General features: G+C 49.9%; 1 protein-coding gene across 1 annotated transcript in view; it reads right to left on the bottom strand.

Moving 5' to 3' along the window:
• ADD2 (adducin 2) overlaps nt 1–14,378 on the bottom strand; it is a 119,433-nt gene extending 105,055 nt beyond the window's left edge. The window contains exon 1 of the mRNA XM_006129099.5: nt 14,047–14,378. The gene's annotated coding sequence lies outside the window, so the exon portion shown is untranslated. The remainder of the gene's footprint in view (nt 1–14,046) is intronic.
• Nucleotides 14,379–15,278: the final 900 nt, after the last annotated feature.

Raw genomic sequence — 15,278 nt, 5'->3', positions numbered from 1 at the left:
CGGGGGGGGGGGGGCATTGGGTTAGAGCGAGGGGGCTGGGGTGCCTGGCTCTGGGGGAGGGGAGGGGCATTGGGTTAGAGCGAGGGGGTTGGGGTGCCTGGCTCGGGGGGGGGGGGCATTGGGTTAGAGCGAGGGGGTTGGGGTGCCTGGCTCTGGGGGGGGGAGGGGCATTGGGTTAGAGCGAGGGGGTTGGAGTCCCTGGCTCTGGGGGGGGAGGGGCATTGGGTTAGAGCGAGGGGGTTGGGGTGCCTGGCTCTGGGGGGGGGGGGCATTGGGTTAGAGCGAGGGGGTTGGGGTGCCTGGCTCTGGGGGGGGAGGGGCATTGGGTTAGAGCGAGGGGGTTGGGGTGCCTGGCTCTGGGGGAGGGGGGCATTGGGTTAGAGCGAGGGGTTGGGGTGCCTGGCTCTGGGGGAGGGGAGGGGCATTGGGTTAGAGCGAGGGGGTTGGGGTGCCTGGCTCTGGGGGAGGGGAGGGGCATTGGGTTAGAGCGAGGGGGCTGGAGTGCCTGGCTCTGGGGGAGGGGAGGGGCATTGGGTTAGAGCGAGGGGGCTGGAGTGCCTGGCTCTGGGGGAGGGGAGGGGCATTGGGGGTACTTATAATTCTTTTAAAGGGGAATTTTATTAAAAAAATTGACAAACACTGGCCTAGATGGTACTTGGTCCTGCCAGGAGGGCAGGGGCCTGGACTCGACCTCTCGAGATCTCTTCTAGCTCTAGGATTCGGTTATCCATAAGAGCTAGTCACTGTGCCTGAGGAGGCTCAGGAGAGGGGGTTGCAAACCCTGCGCTCTGCGGTTCAGGATATAGACTTTCATCCCCCAAAGGGACCAAGCTATAGACTTTCACTCCAGGCTGCTCAATCTCTTTTCTGCAATGCAAAGTGGAAGCCCTCCTAGCAAAGCAGGACTCTGCGCATTGGCTTGCCGAGCAGTATTGCTGTGGTGGTTGTGAGAAGTGTCTATTTAATCAGCAAAATAAACCAATAGAATGGACACTTTCTCCCATCGCAGGGAGACTGGGGTTATCAAGGATAAGGGGGGGATTTCTGTCGAAGCCCCTCGTTAAATCCCCATCCACTAATGTGCAGAAGGGACTGTGAAATCCATGTAAAGAAACAACAAACGAGGCCAGGTAGCTTTAGTCTAAGATAAAAGAAAGACTGAGAGGAGCTGAGTGGGGATAATGCTGAACTTACCCACAGCTAAAAGCTCCTTCACAGCTGTTGCCCATCTTTTTGGAACTTAAGAAATCAGACCCCAATTAGCAGTGGAGGGTCCAGATATTCCTTGCTGCATGAACCCCCAGGGTCATCAAGGAGAGCAGCTGGGCCCATGGCAACATCCTCTCGGGCTGCATTTAGATTTTGACAAGGATCCAGAGTTTCTTACAGATGTGTATTATGGTCATGCCCATGGACCATTTAAGATCAAGGATGCCCTGCGCTAGGGGCTGTACAAACATAAGAGTGGACAGTCCCCTGCCCTGACAAAGTTACATCCCACACAAAGGAATGGGACACACAGAGACAACAAACATGATGTTTGCTCAGGGGTGGGCAAAAGTACAGCCCCCGGCCAGCCCCAGCTCCCCAGGGTTAGCCCTGATGGGCTGTCACCATGATATTTACCTGCACCGCCACAGGTGTGGGCAATTGCAGCTCCTGTTAGCTGCAGATTGCTGCTCCTGGCCAATGGGAGCCTAGGGAAGCAGTGTCCTAGTCCATGCCACTTCCTGCAGCTCCCATTGGCCAGGAATGGCAATCCGGGGCCAATGGGAGCTTCGATCACCCAAACCTGTGGAGGCCCAGATAAATACGGCGACCGAGGCCTGCCAGGGACTAACCTTGGCAAATCAGCACCATTTTCTTGTCCACCCCTTTGTTAGCTCCACGATTGATCGATTGATTGTTCAGGTCCAGGTGTATTTGTTGAGCAGAAAGACAGAGGAAGGGAGGGGGCCGAGTGGACCCAGCAGCACTCCCAGGGGCCATGTCTGTTGGTTTATTGTCTCTGGCATCACTGTTTGGGTCCCGCTGCACAGATCAACACCCTCGCAGGGCCTTGTCCAGGGTCCTGAACATCCTTCTGCAGAAGCAGGAACAGTTCTGCAGCCCTGTCCCTAGTGAGTCCCCTCATGAAAGCCATTCCGCTCGGCTCGGCCTCGGCTCACTCTACAACAGGGGAGGGGAACCTACGGCCTGGGAGCTGGAGGTGGCCCCCCAGCTTGTCTGGATCCCCCAAACTTGGGGCTCCCCTCCAGCTTTGGGGAGCCCACACTGGCACTCCAGCCTCCCCGTCACCTCCTCATGGAGCACACACAATCTACTAGCCTGGGCCCCCCTAGGCTCCTGTGTATGAGGGGAATGTGGGGAGGGTCTTTCTCCTTCTCATTCAGGGGCCCTGGCAGGGAGGCCTTGTTTGGCTCCCCCCCCACACTTGTACGTAGCCCACAACTGATTTTTGGATTTTTTTGTGGGTCACTGGCCCCTACCCGAAAAAGGTTCCCCACCCTAGAACTATGTTAACAAGAGATCTTTACGTATTTTACAGCTGTGGATGCAGGTCTGGCTACAGCGGTGTGGTGTGCATTGGGAAAATGGTTGGTCCCCCCTCTCTACTCATTAGGGAAACTGCGTTACCAGGCTGCAAGCAACTATGCTGAAAGGCCAGACAGAGGTGGTGAACCCAGGCAGGTAAATGGCACAGCAGTAAACAGGGCTATGGTATTGTGAGCAGGGAACACAACATGCCTGTTGAGACGGAGAAAGGGAGCAAGGAAGGAAAAGCCACCCATACGAGGGTTTAAGGAAGCATAAGACAAAACACCTTTTACTCTCCCACTAATTTTTTCTGCTTCAACCCCACATTTCTGTGACTGCCATGTGCAAACAATGCCCATTTGGTGACCCAGGGAGCATAGCAATGGTCGCACAGAGCTATATTAAACACAGGGGTGCTATTTTGCCTGTCAGTGACATACAGCCCATGTAGGGTGTGACACAGACAGGCTGTTTAGCAATGCAGCCCCCTGAGGAAACACTGGAGATGGATCACATGGGATCCAACTGAAGGCTGGAGAAAAGGTCCTCAGAGAGCAGAATATCCCCTACTGGAATTGTTCCAGGAGGCCAGGCAAACAGAACAATTCTACTAAGATCGCAGGGGGATCTTAAAGCCACATTCAGCCCATGTGTATTATGGTCATGCCTACGGATCATTTAAGATCAAGGCAGCAGTGCGCTAGGGGCTGTACAAACACAAATGTGGACAGTCGCTTGTCCTGAAGAAGTTACAGCCCACACAGACAAAGGGAGAAGGAAAGGAATGGGACACAGAGACAGAACAATCAATATGACAACAGCAGACATGATGTTAGCGGAGGGGTGGGCAAATACGGATCCGGGTCCCCAGGATGAGAGAGAGGGTCCCTCCAAACTTCCCTCGCTAGCTGACCACGGTGCTGAGGCTTGAATGCAGAACTTAGTCCAAGGCAAAAGAGCCTCTGCTCTGCTTACCCGAAGCACTCGCCTCCTCATATAGACCACGCCCAACACATGCAAGCTGCTGTACCCCAGCCCCAAGGGGAAGCACCAGCAGACTCTGTCCAATGCCTGATTAATCTTTCATAGATGCTCACTCACATCACTTCATTTTACAAGGGTATTAATAATGCACAGCCGCGGCATTTGCAACGTGGCTCTGCACGAAGCAGACGTACTCAGTGCTGGCACTAAGCCACTGGAGGCATAGAGCCTGGTTCTCTTCACACACGGCTGTGGAATTACTGCTGGCCCAGGGAGTGGACAATCCAGGCCAACCGGCCAGGGACATAAGCCCTTCCCTCAGTTTTAGAGATTCCATTTCCAAAGTCACCTGCAAGGAAAGGTGAGGATTTGGCCTTTGGAAATCACCTGTCACGGGCTAGTTTGGAGCTATAGGGTGCGTCTACATAGCAGGGCTTAGCTCCATTTGGGTAGCTTATTTCAAGTTACGTCGATTGCATAGCTTATTTCAAAATAGCTTCTTTCAAAATTGGGAGCATTTACACAGCACTTATTTGGAATTGAGCACTCTTCCGCCAACCTCCCTTACGCCTCGTACAATGAGGGTCACAGGAGTCGGAGGAAGTCGTCGTCCAGCTTGACCACATTTCGATGTTATTTCGAAATAACTGCTTGCTGTGTAAACACGACTAATTTATTTCGAAATGATGTTGCTGTGTAGCTGTACCCATACAGTCTGCCCTGAGAGGGACAGCATGTTTGTCCATCAGTCCTGGAGCAAGAAAGGGACGGGTTCTCTCATAAATGCAACTTTCTAGTGCTAGCATCCCTGCAGTGCTCACCCAGAAGACAGAGCCTGCACCCACCTTAACACCGCACTGGATTTTATTCAGAGTTTTTCAGAAGCCAGCTGAGGTTCCTCCTAAAAATCAATCACATGGCTTAGGGGAGCGAAGGAGGACAGTGAGAGGAGTACCTGCTGTGGGTTTTTGGAAACAGAGCAACAGGAAGGATTTAAATCACTTCTCCACATCCAATGGAGCTGTTGCTTCAGTGGGAAGGTTTTTTCAATGTGTCACCCCAAACATGTTCTTGCAACTAGTCAACAAGGAGCAATACGTGGCAGAGAAAGCGAGCCCAGATGCTAATCAGAAAGGCAGCTGGCCTGGAAGAATACTGATAAAGGACCATGGTATTCACTCGTGGGAGGATTACTGTGAAAAATGTCAAGAGTGCAGGACCCCTTCATAAAAGCAGGGGGATGGGATTATGTAAATAACAGCATCCATTCAGATCTCAGCGCTCAGCTGCCCATCTGAAAAAGCTCAGCACTGCATCAACAGCACCCTTGGCAGCCTCAGCGGATGCACCCACAGATGAGTGTGTTGCTTCTGTTCCCAGAGGAGATGCTTCTGGGGAGGGAGGAGGCACGGTGAGCACGGCAGCATGGAAGGACCTTGCACTATGCCTGACACATGTCCACCTCCAGCACCATCCATCTGGCATGAACTCACACCAAAATGCCCCAGGCCCGCCGGCATTCCGTTCCCATTCCCCGCCCCCCAGGTTCCTCCAAATGCATCACTGATTAAAGAGGCCCATCTCTTGCTGTTTCCCAGAGTGCTTTCTGGCTGCAGGCAGATATCTATTATTTATCCAGCCCGCGCATCCGCTCCACAGAATTCAAGTCTCCGGAGGGTCCCTGGAAGGCCTGGTGGAGCCCGGTGTGTGTGTGTTTTGTGTGTGTTGACACAGACAACGGCAGTGGCTTTGTGGAACACGGTCAGGTGGAAAGGGGGCCTGTCATGATTCTGCAGCATCGCAGCACAGAGCTCCAAGAAAGGGCCCACGAATCTCACACAGCACCTGCCCAAGGAGACTTCAAGCAAGCAGACTCTGCCAGCCCAGCTGAGCTGCCAAGAAAGCCCCATTTGCCATGTAAGGGTCTGTCTACACTTGACTTTCCAGGCACGTTCTCACATGTTAATTAGTAATTAACATCTGCTAATTAATTGATTCTAGTGCACACACTACAACCTTAGCTACATGATCAGACCCAAACATTTATAAAGTGGTGATGTGAGAATATACAAACATATTAGTGACTGTGTGGCAGCTGAAAAACTCAAATATAGATGCGTCCACAGAGTGCTGGCGGATCTAGCACTGGCCTAGGGGGTAATGCAATGAAACTCCTTGTGCACCTACAATTTTTTACTTCTTTAAGTGCATAAGGAGTGGTAGTTCAGAAACCCACATCTTTCTGGACCCAGAAACATTATAACTCGGTGATAAAGTGGAGCAAGTGGAAACCACACAGAGTTGCTGGTTTCAATAGGTAGAGCCTTGCGTGGATACAAAATCTGTATCCGCATCTGTTTTCATAAAAATGAGCTACAGCTACCCATGGATATAAAGCGGGTATCTGTGGATTTGCAGGGCTCCATCAATAGAATCAGACTGGGATTGGTCCTGCCTTGGGCAGGGGGCTGGACTTGATGACCTCCTGAGGTCTCTTCCAGCTCTATGATTTTAATCCTAGAATTGGAAGAGACCTCAAGAGGTCATCAAGAATTAAAAAGGGAGTCACGAGGAGAGAGAAAAAAAATATTCCTGTTAACTCCTGAGGATAGGACAAGGAGCAATGGACTTAAATTGAAGCAAGGGAGATTTAGGTCAAACATTAGGGAAAACTTCCTAACTGTCCAGGTGGTTAAACACTGGAATAAGTTGCCTAGGGAGGTTGTGGAATCTCCATCACTGGATTTTTTTTTAAGAGCATGTTAAAAAACACTTGTCAGGGATGGTCTAGATGGTGCTTGATCCTGCTGTGAATGCAGGGAACTGGATTTGATGACCTCTTGAGGTTCCTTCTCATGATTCTATGATCCTGGTAAAATCCCAGTACAGTACTTTCGTTCCTTGCCTAGCCAGAATCCCATCCTCTTAAAATGCATCCATTAGATTTAAACTTAAGATCCACATGAGACTGGATAATTCCTGCTTCACTCAACACATGCTCTGTTCAGAGAGCAGCTAAAGGAATTCAGCTGAACACAAAATAACCATGGAAACTATGAAATCTTCCTTGGTGAGCCAAGTAGAGTATTGGAACATGGAGCCCAGAGTTGCAGGAGGATGTGTTGTAATCAGGAGGACAGATTAAGAAATAATTTATTCAGGGTCCAAGACCTGGGTGGAAATGGCTAGAAAATAGGTTTTAAGCACTCTAGTGTGCACATTGCTGAGGGAGGAGGTAAACAATCGTGTCTATAAGGGAATGCTGCATGAAGACTAGAGAGCATTTTCATGGATTTCAACCAGATATTGAAGACTAAAAATTCTGAAGCCAGTGATAGATTTTGTATTTATGTCTGAGTGCTCAAGTACCCTAGTACCACACACACAATCTAGCTACACAATTGTATGCCTAGAACATCTGAAAGCCCACACAAACGCACAAAAGACACCATTTGTAGGCAACGTGATGCATCTAAAGTGTGTGCACAACATGAACATGGTGAGTGGGAAAACACATCTAGCCACTTGTGTGCACAAGTCAGTAAACACACATGTACCGGTCCTCCTGGGAACACAGCCATGAGCAAAGGTCATGGACAGAGATCCAGGGGAACGTTAAAGCAGGCCCGGGCAGTGTGGGAGGTGTTTCACGGGGGCGGCATGCAGACCAGAGTAGGAGAATGGGGCTAAGAGCACTGCGTGGGATGCAGGAACAGGGATGGGAGGCAGAGGAAGTGACAGCTGAGGTTTAATTAGGGAGAAATACATTAGAACAAGGATGGGAAGACAAATGAGTTAAATGACAGCACTGAAGCTAAAACAGGCAGACTCTAGAAGCTGTAAGTGGGAGGCCTGGGCAGATGAGACGCTGAATAAATCATGCAAGGAGACCGAAAAAGGGGGAAAGAGCTTCAAACAGAAACAAGCTTGTTCTAGTAACTAAAAATACATGGGTTTTACAATGCTAGAGCAGGCAACATGCCCGCTGGAGGGAAAGGTTAACCCTCTTAAAGACAGCAGCAGCAGCCCTGAAGATGAGAGACTGTAATTATTGTGCATCTGTCTCTACCCAAGAACAAAGAGATCCGATTGCCACAGAGAAGGGGGAAGGAAGAGGATGGGAAATGTTAAGACAGTATCCGAGAGCATCAGGCTAGGGCCATCCCAGGAGAAGCAGAAATACTTCGTCTGGCCAGAAGGGACTGGATGGGTTTGGGAAGAATGGGAGCCGCAGCTAGCACTGGCTCATAACTCCGTTGACTCGGAGTGTGGGGGTGTGATGCCAACAAGAGTCATTGGGTTGGGGCCACCACGCCCTTCCCACATTACTGAATGGGACAGAGCAGAATTCCGGGGTGGGAAAAGAGGTCCCAGCCCATAGCAAAAGGTACAAAGCCTCAGTTTATATTCGCACTCGTGCATGCACATAACCGAAAGCAGCACGGACTCATTCAGCACCTGCAACTGGAGCCAGGCTTTCATGCTTGTGAGGAAGCCCGTGCTGACATGTTTACAGGATCATGTATTACAGGATAACATTGTGTTCTCCCACCCCCACTTTTCAATCAAGAGGATGAAATCTTCAACCAGCTCTGCTGCTTACCCCGAAAACGCTAGGCAACCTTCAGCTTTGCTGCAGGACCTGGCACTCCCCCTGCTGCAAAGCCGGCCTTCACACCTAGCTCTTCTCTCACTGTCGCCCACAGAGCAAGGCTGTTCACAGAGGAGGCTTTTACAGCTAGGGAAAGAGCCCATCAAAGCAGCCTCTTCAAGGTCACCCAACGGGGAAGTGGCAGGCCCAGGAATAGGACCCAAGTCCTACTCCGGTACAAATCCACTAGGCCACGTCATGGGATTGGCCCGACAGCGGAAGGAGAAACATTCCATTGATGCAACTGCCTCGTCGCGCCGCAATAACCAAAACCCAGGACAGAGGAAGGGGATAACTGGAGCAGGGGAGGGGAAGGGAACTAACCACCATGGGAGGCCGGCGTCCTGATTCCAGAGCTCGGGGAGCAGGCACACGATGGGTTCTGAGCTACGTTTATAAATCGTGCAGAGCTCTGAGGGGCCTGGGAATCAGGAGAGCCCTGCTGCAGGAGCAAGGGAGCTTGTGAAAGTCTTTCAGGATGGAGACTTGCACCCAAGGATCCACAAAAGAAACTAGACCAGATATATGTTATGGGTCTCCCTGCAACCAAATCTGACCATCTAAAGGGAAAAAACCTGCTTGGATGACCAGTGGTGACCTAAAATAGACAAACAAACACTCTCAATTCAAAAACAACATATAGTCTAGCAGCACCTTCAAGACTAACAAAACATGTCGATGGGATCATGAGCTTTTGTAGGCACAACTCACTTCTTCAGATAGCTCAGGATCCCATCGACATGTTTTGTTAGTCTTTAAAGTGCTACCAGACTATTTGTTGTTAAGTTTTTCCAGTTACAGACTAACTCGGCTTCTCCTCTGAAGCTTTTGCTCTCAGTTCAGATTATTTAATTTAATGCATCCAAACAAATCCCTCTGCCCTTTTTGGAGACCTATCACAATGGCTACACATTCAATTGTTATGCTGGGTGGAGAACTGATGCGTCCGTACAGGTCAGCACACCAGAGGAAGGAATGCCAGGCAACCTTGCAACTACCCTGCATCAATTGTCAGGGCAATGCTCATCCCGAGTCTCTCACCCGTTGCCTCCTACACTGGGGCAGGTGCGGTCTCCATCTTGACACCAAAATCCAAGATGGCAGCTCTTCAATAGCACAGTCTCCAAAGGTCTGTTCACATCCTTTTTGCCCGGGAAACATACCTTAGCTGCAACAGCACAACGCATTAGAGGTTGGAAAATTAATCCCAAGCTTAGACAACTCAGAGACTGGAGCAAGTTACAAACTCACACAGGTCTAGGCCTATGACTGGTGGCACCTCAAACAAAAACTCAGGTAAACCCTGATTCACCTCTTCTACTCCTGTTGGTAGATGGACTCCAGCCATGAAACACTGTGACCAAGGGCTTGTCTCCACTTGCCAGGAGATCCACGCTGCGGAGATCCATCTCCTGGCATTCTAATAGGGACTGGCTAAATTAACTTCTGATTGTACCCCCATTGGCTCCAGTACTCCACCGTGTTGCAAGGAGTAAGGGAAGTCAATGGGAGAGTTTCCTGAAACAGGGACGCCACCATAAGTTGAGCTAAGGTATGTTGACTTCCAGCGAGGTTATTCATGTAACTGGAATTGTGTATCTTAGTTCGGCTTTCTCTCATAGTGTAGACTTGGCCTAAGTAGTAACCTCCAAGAACTGAATTCCCCTTAAGTCTGGTCCTGGTTTTAAGGCCATACCTCTGCAGCAAAACCTAGGAGAGCAAGAGTATCCAAGAGACTCCTTTATTTCTTGCCTCCTGGTTTCTCTGATTTCTGTGCAGCAAAGGGTTAAAGTTCATGAATGAGACGGAGAATTTATCCAAGAGCTTACACACCCGGAGGGCACTGACGTGAAGCCAGCTCAGTCACTAGCTCTGTGGTGTCACTTCCCACCACCAACCATCCATATAAAAGGGGTAAAGAGAACCAACCAAGTCAAGGTAAATAGCATCTTCAGTTTTTCAAAGGTGTCTGAAATACGGGACTTTGTTTAATTAGGTTTTAGAGCAGCCCACAGTAAATCTTTTCAACACCTGTGCGTCTATTGTCAATTGCATAGTTATTCAGTCTGGCTCTGCTGATCATAAAAAAACTGCTAAATTGTCGCACTAAAGAGCAGGTGTTCCAAAGGGGTATTTAACGGTAGATCGGTGCAGTCGCACCCTGGCTGGGCAGTGTAGAAGCTGCCCCTTGCATTTGCGAAGTATGAGCAGAGATTCATGGTTAACTTTCACTGATGCCTGCAATTTGTTTCATCCTCCCGTCTCAGCTGTAGAGGCTGTAACCTTTGAGGGAAAGACTGCGTGTAGATAGCAACTGGCACAGTGTTAATTACTATGTAATTGATCACTTAGGGGCCTGCGCATGCAGCTGCAGTGGTAATGCTGCCCAGATGCAATGGGGGTGTCCGGGGGGGGGGGGGGGGCGCGTCTCTAGGAACTAGTGCAGGAGGATTAAGGAATAGTGCCCATAAACAGCTGCATGTGTATGGTTTCTGGGCTTACTGCGTATTAGCGTCTCAGCCCATCTTTATCAGCAGGGAACAAGGTCTGGGGAACAAGATCAGCAACAATCAGTTTGGAATCCAAGATTCAGAGAACAAGGGAGGCTGGTAACAAACCCACCTCTTGTTTTGCATATTGATCACCTAGATGAGAGGTGAATAACCTGAGCTCCTTACTGCTGTGGGTTCTATGTGTGAGCCACACGACATTTCGTTTACTAATGGCCCCGCCCAGGGTTGCTAGATTCCTCTGGTTTCCATCCATGGAGCTTTTTTTGCCCTACTGGGATTACTAAAGCGATACCCACAGAAAACCAGGGCACGTGGAGTGAGTGGCGGGCTGATCGCAAACAGCACTGACTGTGAGAACCACGCGCTCCCTCTGCAGCCACTCACAGCGCGGCTACGGTTCAGTCGGCACCGCCTGCAATTTCTATGTGCGCAAGCGCAATGAGCAACCCTGCCCTGTCCCAGGAGACCGTCTTGCTCACAACAATCTTGCAGCCCCTGGAGATGGAGGACGGCCACTGCCCATCGCTGACCTAGATGTAAGCCACATTTCTTGAGTGCCAGTTACAGTGTACTCCAGTGGATCTCTTCTCACGCCCCACCCAAACGCTTTGTCCTCCCAGAGCTTTGCTGGTCTGAAGGCCATGCACCTACCTGCCCCTCTCGCCCTCGGCAGACGGCACGAGTTCTGATTGGGAGCTCAGGGGGATAGTTGTATGTGATTAGAGTTCAGGAGAAAGTCATTTTGATTTGGCATGCTCCCTTGTTCTGCAGTAAAAACCCTACTGGCCAAAGACTTCCCAAGAGGTGCTTCACGTATCAGCGTGGGTCTGAAAACGGAGATGTGGGCCAAACTCCAGCCAGGCAGTTCACATCTCCCGATTCCCACACGCCATGCATGAAGGAGGAACACTGTGTATGGCTGAGTTTAGCCTCAGTAGCACTGTGATGCCCCAAGCTTATTTGACACTAATCATTTAGGACAGTTTTCATCCCCTTGCCCCTACCCACCTGTTAACTCAGAAAAACATATGTTGCTATGGACCGGGCTGTTTGACAGGTGTGAATGGGTATTTCCACACTGAGGAATGAATAGGTAACATCGACAAGCCCGATCAAAGAGTTGACATGGAAACCGAGAGATTCACCCTGAGTTAGGAATGAAGGAACACTGCAAGAGGGCTAAAAATGGTCACCACTCGCTTTTAATCTGGGATAAAAGATTTTGATGAAGAAAGATGACAGGCAACATGTGCAGAAATAGTTGAGGTCTTAGTCCTTTGCTCCCATTGCATTCAAGGGGGTTTGAACTTCCATTGGGATTCAGAAATCAAAGTCCTGCCAGCGCTTTTGAAAATAAATATTACCCAGGCATCGTTAGGGGACAGCCTTGGTCGTTTTCCCTGCCCTGATGGGGGATGTTCCTGTTCCCATGAGAACTTGGAGACCCCGCCCAGTCGCCATGGTACTGACTACCCTGGGAAATCAGGGCCTGTTATTCACGCTGCTCAGGGAAGAGGACATGTAGACAAGGCTGATGAGAATGGGAAAAGGGGGTGGGGGAATAACTGGACTGAGGCTCAGAGTTCAGGCTTCCCCCCCAAAATTAGCAGCATAAATAAAGTGAAATGTAGTGACCACGCTGTACTAGGGGCTCAAATTTCTCTCACCAGGCCTGCATGTCACTAAGACGCTGGCATTTCTACCGGTGCCCCTAATCTTCCTCCGAGCAGACGCGATGGTATTCAACGCCCAGGAATCTACACAACCACCTCCACTTTTCACACACCCATAGGGTTGCCAGGTGTCCAGTTTTGAACCGGACAGTTCAGTATTGGAGCTTTCTGTTCGGGAAACAAGTTGAGAAAATATAAGTGAGAAAATATAAATGTCCAGTATTTTCTACAGAAGATGGAATGTAGCTTGCTACGTAATGGCAAGTGTGTCCGGTATTTTTGTTGAAACCATCTGGCAACCCTACACACCCCGCCAAGCTGTAGCGGGGTGAGTGGCGGGCGGTGCTCTGCGGACATGGCCTTTGGAACTCAGACCTGTACGACGTACAATGTTGCTGTGTACAGAAACTTTGATTTCCATCCTCAAAGCCCCCTCATTCAGCGCCTGGGAGCGCAGAGTTTTGTGATCTGGTTTCCCAAGAATTAACCTAAAAATCAAGCTATATGGGAGAGGCAGGAGGAGATCCCTAGTTTACAGATATTCAGAGAAACCCAGAACAACCCTCTAAGTGAATCCCTGTGCCTGAGTACTTACAAAAGCCCATCATTACGTTTTGATGTAAATGGGCAGATACAGCTTCAATTAAACTCCTACCCTCACTGTATTGTCTCTGACCACGCTAGGAAAGGAGAGCAGTTCATGGACTTGGAACCTCTGAAGTGCCAAATTCAGGCACGAGACACGCTGTTGGTTTAGATCGTCTGTGGGGACCAGCTGATCTGATGGTACTTTATAGAACTGTAAAGAAGTGGGGGCGGGGGAAGGAGGGGGAGAAGTGAGCAGATGGGTGGTGCCCCCTGTGTCACAGAGATAAATGTATCAAGCTTCAGAGGGGGAGGACAAAAGAACATGATTTGCATTCAGAGGGGAAAGCCAAACCCTGACAGTGGGAATCAAGAAGCAAAAACTAAAAGATGCAGGAGGGACCCAAAAAACCCAACACAACCCCCAGTGATTTTAAAGCCTCTCTCTCTCTCTCAACTGCCCTGGAAAAAGGTAGAGGACCAAGCACATCCCGTGAATCACTGCTATTAATCTCCGCATCAGATGGTTTCAGCTGCTACACAACACAGCACAGCACAACACTTGGCTGCAGCCCCTCCACAGCCAAGTGTCAGGGCACAAATTGCTGCCTAGGAAACAAGAGGGATTCCCTGAGATCAAACGATGTGGGAGCCGTGCAGCAGGCTCACCAGAGTAAAAACATTTTTTGTCCCTAAATAAAAGCAACTGGGGGGAATTCTCAGCTGTCTGATGTGTGGTGTCTCCTGTGTCCCCATTAAAACACGCAACAAGATCTCCTGTTGCAGCCATTTGGAACACAAGCCAGTTGGGGGGTGGGTGTCTTTTGCAAATTGCTCTTTTGGAGTATTCTATTTGCACACCGACTGTCACCTTACTTGGCCGGACGCATGAGACTCCACCTCAGGTGGCAGACAATGCACCATGTTAAATTGTCAGGAATTAAATTCAAACACAGTGCTCTGCACAAAGTCACCCCAGAGCACTGCTATTCAGAGCCCTGCCTGGGTTTAGCAATGAGCCAGGAAACCTAGCTTCAATTACCCCCATAGATAGAAGATCTGCAAACAGGCCAGTCAAAGGAGTGAGTCCAAAATAGCTTACCTCTCTAAGCATCTTCTAGCGTCTGTCTCCCAGCCCCGATATCTGCAGTGATTAATCTCTTCGCCTGGTCCTTTCTAATCAAAACAGCTAAGCAGATGAGCCTGTTCCATCCAGCCTCCAGCCTCCCTGATTTGACAGGTCAGCTGCAGCAGTTTCTGTACCACACCCTCCTGCTAGTCCGCTTGCCAGACCAACCTCGCCCAGACAGAGTTGGAGGAGAATTCGGGCTCTCACACACGCTTGGGGGGCAATGCAGGAGTGAGGCTTCGCCGCCTCCCACCCTCCTTACGTGGGCATCAAAATTAAATCCAGGGCTCACATGATGTGTGAGGGGAAGGCGTCTATTTGACAATACCTCTGATGACAAAAGGCCAACTCCCGGTGCATTCCGGGCACCCTCTAGTGGCCCATGTCCCCCACAGCAGGAACTGCAATCCCCGGACCAGCTCTCCCTTGCTGCAGTGTGGAAAACATGATGCAACGAGACATTTTTATGACCATGTTTTTATATAGATGCAGCCCACCAATTAATCCCTCCACTGCAAATTAACCAAAGCTGTGGAGAGCCAGGAGTTTTGTCTAGCGGCTTTTTTATTTTGGTGTTGGAAAAAGCCATTGGCCTCTCCCTGAGCGTGGGAGGTGGATGGTGGAGAAGTCTCCCAAGGGACACAATGCAACGCCCATAGTCAGAGGAGTAGGAATATCAGCTTCTGGAACAAGCCTGCGCCAGCCGCAAGAAGGTGCTGGGCGGGTGAGAATTATTCTATTTATCCTATACCACGAGGTTTCACATTAGCACTTCCTCTCTTATTTACAGCCCCCTCCATTTTTTCAGCCAGCTCATGTTTTCAATATCAAAAATCAAGACACAGACATGTTTTCAGAAGCCCTCTGGGCCTGTCCCATCTCTGTGGGACAGTCAGGGACCAGTTATTGCAGTAAGGACTTTTCCTTGAGGCAACCTTCACAAAGTGGCTGCTGACCCACACTGGATGTTTCTATGGCTATGTCTGCAGTGCACGCTTATTTCAAAATTAGGTATTCGGGAATAGTTATTCTGAAATAGCTTATTTCGACATAGCACGTCTACACTGCAGGGAAGCCTCAAAATGAGTCCGAGGCCAGGTTCCCTAACGTAGACGTGCGATCTCGATTTAGAGCCCCAGGAAGCCCTGGGGAGGGGCTATTTGGAAATAGCTGCAGTGGCGCATCTACACATGCCATATTTCGAA

The sequence above is a fragment of the Pelodiscus sinensis genome, chromosome 28, assembly GCF_052426305.1.
Source record: "Pelodiscus sinensis isolate ZL-2025 chromosome 28, ASM5242630v1, whole genome shotgun sequence".
In the NCBI taxonomy this organism is placed as follows: Eukaryota; Metazoa; Chordata; order Testudines; family Trionychidae; genus Pelodiscus; species Pelodiscus sinensis.
The sequence above is the reverse complement of the archived record's forward strand: the minus strand, read 5'-3'. Positions and strand labels throughout refer to the sequence as shown.